The 7,176-nt window shown below is 36.7% G+C and overlaps 1 long non-coding RNA gene across 1 annotated transcript; it reads right to left on the bottom strand.

Annotated features, from left to right (window-relative positions):
- Window positions 1-3,473: 3,473 nt before the first annotated feature.
- On the bottom strand, window positions 3,474-6,720 carry LOC147557535 (uncharacterized). The gene is made up of 4 exons (XR_015235279.1): window positions 6,545-6,720; window positions 6,134-6,197; window positions 4,842-4,913; window positions 3,474-3,764 (listed from the first exon to the last, which is right to left on the bottom strand). It is a non-coding gene; the product is annotated as an uncharacterized LOC147557535 (long non-coding RNA).
- Between the last annotated feature and the right edge of the window lie 456 nt (window positions 6,721-7,176).

Below are 7,176 nucleotides of genomic sequence, written 5' to 3'. Positions count from 1 at the left end.
AGAAAGGAGACGTTGGATTCGCGATTCTTGCAGTATATGTTGATGATATCAACCTTATAGGAACTCCAGAAGAGCTCTCTAAAGCAGCAGAATATTTGAAGAAAGAATTCGAGATGAAAGATCTCGGGAAAACAAAATTCTGTCTTGGCTTACAAATTGAAAGAAGCACAAGTGGCATACTTGTTCATCAAACATTATACACAAAAAAGTCCTGAAGCGCTTTAACATGGAGAATTCTTATCCTCTTAGTACTCCCATGGTTGTTAGGTCTCTCGATGCTCTTAAAGATCCATTTCGACCTAAAGAAGAAGACGAAACACTCCTTGGTCCAGAAGTACCATATATGAGTGTTGTTGGTGCATTATCATACTTAGCTCAATGCACTAGACCGGACATTGCTTTTGCAGTAAATCTATTGGCCAGATATAGCTCTGCACCAACTAAAAGGCATTGGGTTGGAGTAAAGCAAATTCTAAGATATCTGACAGGAACAACTGATATGAGATTGTTTTATTCAAAGAACTTATCCGGTGATTCTCAAGTAAAAGGATACACAGATGTCGGGTATATTTCTGATCCGCACAAAGGGATTTCTCAGACAGATTATGTATTCACAAGCGGAGGTACAACTTTGTCATGGAGATCTAGTAAACAAAGTATGCCCGCTACCTCATCAAACCATGCAGAAATTATTGCTCTCCATGAAGCTACAAGAGAATGTGTATGGCTCAGATCCATTATTGAGCACATTAGAAGCTCAAGTGGTCTTGTCTCTATCACAAATTCCCCCACAGTCATTCACGAAGATAATTCGGCATGCATTGCTCAGATCAAAGAAGGATACATAAAAGGCGATAGAACTAAGCATATCTCCCCGAAGTTGTTTTACTCACACCATCTCCTGAAGAATAATGAGATTGATATCCAGAAGATACAATCATGTGAGAATTATGCTGACTTGTTCACCAAGTCTCTGCCTACTACAACGTTCAGAAAACTAGTAGAAGGCATCGGAATGAAATGCTTGAATAACCTGATTATGTAAGACTACATCGTTCCAAGATATGATATTCATCAGGGGGAGTCTATTATAATGTGCAGGTCCATGTATCATTATCCACGCTCTGCACTCTTTTTTCTTTCTCCAGTTTTTGTCCTAATGGGTTTTTCTGGCAAGGTTTTAACGAGGTAGTATTTAGCGTATCTAACGTCACTCGGAATCTATTATTTGTACTCTTTTTCCTTCTTCAGATTTTATCCCACTGGGTTTTTCTGACAAGGTTTTAATGAGGCAATTAATTCGAGAAATGGTCATCCAAGGGAGAGTGTTATAAGACATGTGGATGCCCATAGAGAAAACATGACATGAGTTGCCCAACAAATATAGAGATGGATGCCCATGAAGTATGGAATTGCTCATCAAGTTGGTGCCTTTAAATCCAAGCATAAGGTGTCTTTTCTCTTATGACTAAGACGCCTAAGAAGCATGAGGTGTCCATGAGTTGTGTAGTATACTTACACCTCTCACATGCAATAGCATGAGGTGGCCATAAGTTGTATAATAGGCTTACACCTCTCACATGCAAAAGCATGAGGTGGTTTTATTTTGTTGCTTGATTATAGGTATAAATACACCCATATGTTTTGGTTCTTAAGGACACACAAGTTGTAAAGAGATAAATGAGAAATTCTATGAGTGATGTCATCTTAATTTCTTGAAGAATTATTATACAAGTACTAATTATTACAACACTTTTTCTTTCTTATTATCTTTTTTATTTTGCTTATAAGACTTACAATTCGACCCTCAGATGAACATCCTCACATGTATATATGCTTACGACTAAGAAATATACCATGTCTTAAAATCTTAATGTTTAGATAACTACTTTAGTTAGTTTCCTGTGAAGGATGTGTATTGGCCAAAATACGTTACCAGGAGCGCCCCCAGAAATCCACGATTAATGGGCTCACAGGGTGACCAAACCCATGAATTAATTGTTAATGGGCCCGATCCATTTATCTTCGAGCACCCCGAAAGAACTTTAAAATGCGCAAGCCCATCCAGCTCTGGATAAAAAGGTCCGCCCTCACCTCCTAAGCAGACCTCCCTCCGTATATCCATTGGGGAGACGTTACAATACCTTGGATATACCCGTTAAGGGGTTACGGTAGTCACTTTTATGGTGACAGCTTCGTGCGTTACCACATTAAAGATGACAACTCATCACCGTGTAACAGTCGACCCAAAAGACTATAAAATGACTGAACCAAAGATGATACGGATCATCTGGGGATCGACTAATACATCCGATATTCACCTAACATCACTGTCAATCATCGAATTTACAGGCAACAACACCCAACATCCAACATCCAAACGTTGGATCATATACAACACAATCCACTACTTTCTCTCTCGTACAGATTGATCAACCAGTTATTTACGACACTTTCACTACTACCATCGTCTTATTCGCTCTATATGATCGACCGATTTGATATCCATTGAACAACCTGCGACTGTTGTTATTCGATCAGAAGGAGGTCGACCTATATTTCTCTCTCCTAAGGACTACTCATTAAAGGAGGGCGAGCTATCATTCTCTCTCCTGACGACCACTTATCAAAGGTGGGCGACCAATCTTTCTATCTCCTAACGACCACTCATCAAGGAAGGGCGACCTATCTTTCTCTCTCCTGACAATCAAAGTAGGTAAGCTACTTTGTCTCTCCTGGAGACCCCCGAACATGGCCAACCTCACTAGGGTTACCTTATCCATGAGTACTGTCACACTCTTTCTCTCCAAGCAAGTTAGTCTATCCGTAGAGATCGAGCTCTGCCCACTCTAGGAGTCGTGCCTATACTCCGACCATTCTCCGTAATGGTAGCATTCCATGGATATCACTCACGTATCTATTAATTCTCCCGCAAGCTTACTGACTTGATCGTTCGAGCCCCTTTAGGCCGGCACTATCCCGGTGTACACTACAAAAAAAGGGCCCATTAGGGACGGACAGAAACCGTCCCAAGAATGAAAAAACTGTCCCTAATAGTGTATTGGGGACGGTTTGAATCTGTCCACGAAAACGGCGTCCCAAATAATATTTGGGACGGTTGTAGGGACGGATGGCATCTGTCCCAAAGCTATTTTGGGACAGTTTTTAACTGTCCCTATATCAACGATTTTAGGGACAACAAATATTTGTCCCTAAAAAATGTGGCGGGAATTTCCCCTCGTTAGCATTTGGGACAATTAATATCTGTCCCTACAAATTTGACGGGAATTTTCTCTTTTTAATATTTGGGACAATTAATATATGTCCCTACAAATTTGGTAGGAATCGTTGGCATTTGGGACAGATAATAGCCACCCCTATAAGATCGGCGGCAATTCTCTACTTCCTGTACCTAATATAGTTAATATTCGTCCCTACAAATGTGACCAGGAGTTTTCATACAATAATTAGTGTATACAAGAGGGAAAATTTTCCTTAAACCAATATTTAAAAAGCACATATTCACATCTAACATGTTTTGAGAAGTCCCCTCAACATATTCACAAGTCTGGACGAGAAAAAAGGTCAAACCCAAAATAAGAGAATAAACTAATAACTCTTCCATAGGAAGATAAAATTCTATTAAAAATAAACTACTCTAACTTCATCCTTCCATCCTTCCATCTTGCTTCTCACGTTGTAGGAAGATAAACATATTCACATAAACTACTCTAACACCATCCCAGTAGAGCTCCATCCCATCCCTGTGTCATGGACAAAAAACAAAAGACAGCGAAAACTATTAGTTTATTCCCTTTCTCGAAATTAAGACACGACAAATAATACAAACATGTTAAAACTTCTATAAAATTGTTAAAAGAGCAAGCATTCACACACAAAATCTTCTTAAAAGCGGTAGCTTCATAATAAGTTCGTGTTTACTGTTCTAGCAATCTAACAAGCATACTCTCATGGGTCTTTGCTTTGCATTTAGAATAGAGTTCTTTTACATAATAATGTTTCATATTAGGTGTCAAGGTCATGTAATACTGCATTAGTTCTAGAACAATGGTCTAATTCAGTAAAAGATAACACCAAAACGTACGGCGACGCAGCAGAAGCTGCAGCCCATTAGCATGCCGCGGCGCAGCAGAAGCTGCAACCCATTGGCCTGCTGCGACGCAGCAGCAGCTGCAGCCCATTGGCCTGCTGTGACGCAGCACCACCCCTTGCCCTGTTCCATAAGATTTACATTGTTGCGATTATTAAGTTGTGATAAAGTGGGATGTGAAATTGTAGCATAAATAGCATTACCAGTCAAAGTCACTAGAACAAGTTGAGTGGACAATGTCATTGTCAGTCTAACCAGATGTATAATGGAACCACATACATAAATCACATGGTGAGGTTAAGTTTCATACCCCATATATTGTGGTCTCTCAACACACTCTTATTTTTATGATTATAATTATAGTTATCAAACAGAACAACATCATATACGAAATGAAAGTTGAACAAAAGGAACAACATTATAGTTATCAAAGAGAAAAAGGACCAAGATACCATCATCTAATCTACCTATTGGTATGTGAGTATAGTGTGTTTGTTTTTTCAGAGAGAGATTAATTCGGATGTCCTTTAATTCATTTAAGACTTGAACAAAATGGAAACTAAAGAAGAAGAAAGTCATTGAGTTTCAATCTGGTATTGAGTATTCAACAATATTACATACGACAAACAGGACAAAGTAGTAATATCCGACTATAACACTTCCGCATAACTAGAACTTCTAACAGTAATTAAACTACAAACATGTTAAAGAGGATTATGTGAATTTTTACCTATTTAATTCCAGAAAACACGATTAAAACTCCCACGGGGAAACGCTACAGCTCTGAGATCCGGTACAAGTTCTGCATTTGAAATCATAACTATTCAATTACTTTTTAGTCAAAAAATTTGAAGCTAGTGAAGAGAAAATCAATGTGAAGAAAGAAGCATCCAATATTGTAATCAAGCGTAACAAATAAAGTTGAATCATTGTCTCATGCATCGTGATTCGTCTCAATGGTTGATTATGAAGTTCTTAACTTAATTAAACAACACATGGAAAAAATTCAAAACTGAACAACAAACATATATCAGATTTCAGAAGAAAAAATAAAATTTTAATTCAATCACTTCAACCAAATTATAAAGAAGTGCATAAAACAGTTCTCTTTAAACTCATCTACTTCATTACCCTATACTAATACCCTACTGATATAGATGCACCTAAATAAGAAGAAACCAGCAACAACAAATATTTAGACATAGATGAACCCTACTGAACTTGATCAAGTTTAATTCATAAATAAACGATTGATGTTCGGTATGTAGTGATGGTTAAAATCAGAATTATAACCACAAACTTTTATCGATTTCTTAGTTTGAAATTAACCAAACTACATGATGGTGACAAAAACAAGGAAGATAACAAAAAAATAGTAAAACCAGGAATTTTCTACCGATTTCTTTATCAATTCAGTCTTAACATCTATTGATAACAGTACAAACATAGAAGAACCCTACTGAATAACAGTACAAACTACAAGAAGATAACAAAAAATAGTAAAATCAGGAATTTTCTATCGATTTCATGATCAATTCAGTCTTAAGATCTATTAATAACAGTACAAACCTAAATAAGAAGAAATCAACAACAACAAAAATTTAGACATAGATGAATCCTACTAAACTTGATCAAGTTTAATTCATAAATAAACGATTGATGTTCGGTATGTAGTGATGGTTAAATCAGAGTTATAACCACACTTTTTTATCAATTTCTTAGTTTGAAATTAACAAAACTACAGGAAGATAACAAAAAGTAGTAAAACCAGGAATATACTTTGATTTCAAACATCTATCGATAATAGTACAAACATGAAGATAACAAATATACACTGATTTCACCTAACCATAAACTTTTGATTTCTAATTTTGAAGAATAAGAAGAAGAGGAAGAAGAACAACTAACTTGAAACAATCAAATTGAAGTAAAATTTATGCAAAATTGAATCAGGAATTATATCATAAACAGTTAGTTGCTACTTTGAAGAAGAAGAAGACGAATATGAAGAAGAACGACAACCTGTGGTTTTGCAAGAGTCGTGGAACAATCTGACTTGGTTAAACACTGAAACTGAATTCCTTTTCTGCAAAAACGAATTAGGGTTTCATGTTAAACCTAAATATTGACTGATTTATTTGAAGAAGAAGAGGATGAACACTAGAACTGAACTCTTTTATGCAAAAACTAATTAGGGCTTTATGGTACACCAAAATCTTGACTGATTTATTTGGAGAAGATGATGAACACTGGAACTGAATTATTTTATTGCAAAAACTAATTAGGGCTTTATGGTATACCAAAATCTTTGACTGATTTATTTGAAGAAGAGGATGAACACTAGAACTGAATTCTTTTATGCAAAACGAATTAGGGTTTTATGGTAAACCAAAATCTTAACTGAATTATTTGAAGAAGAGGATGAACACGTACCTGGTGGATGCAAACCCTAGAAGTAGAAGATGAACAACGAACCACTCCCAGGAGAGAGAGATCGGCTTCTCTAGGTGTTGAGGAGAAATCGCCCTCTCCAATTTTCTGCTCGTGGTCTGTTGAGGGAAAAAGATGAGACAGAAAAAAGAAAAGGAAAAAAAGAAATAACTAAAACCAGGGCATTAAAAGGAGGGAATTTTTTTGAGGAAAAAAAAGAGGGAAGTTTTTTTTTTGCACCATTTTATTATTTGGCCGAAATTTAGCGCCAATTTTCTAGATGTGCCCATAATTTGTCCCTATTGTAATTTTATTGGGGACAAATAATAAAAAATTGTCCCTATCTTAAATATATTGGGGACAAACGTAAAAATGTATGTCCCTATTGGCCGTTTTTTTTGTAGTGGTACCAGGGATCTTACGGTCACGTGTGGTGATGAGACATGAAAATGTCCCATCTGAATCTCTTAACCCGGGTTAGTTAGTCTATTTCGAGCGGTTACTCTGATGAATTGTGTGTTTCTCTTTCCCAGGTATCTTTAACGGAGTTCAGTGTGAAAACTGGATACAATCGAGAGAAAGACGTGTTGAGGGCATTTTGGTCATTTAGAGATGATGGTGTTCGGGAAATTTTA

The sequence above is a fragment of the Eschscholzia californica genome, unplaced genomic scaffold (genome assembly GCF_041429995.1).
Source record: "Eschscholzia californica isolate CP2 unplaced genomic scaffold, dmEscCali1.0.p SCAF_2, whole genome shotgun sequence".
Taxonomy (NCBI): Eukaryota; Viridiplantae; Streptophyta; class Magnoliopsida; order Ranunculales; family Papaveraceae; genus Eschscholzia; species Eschscholzia californica.
Note: the sequence above shows the minus strand (reverse complement) of the source record. Positions and strands in the feature narration are given on the sequence as shown.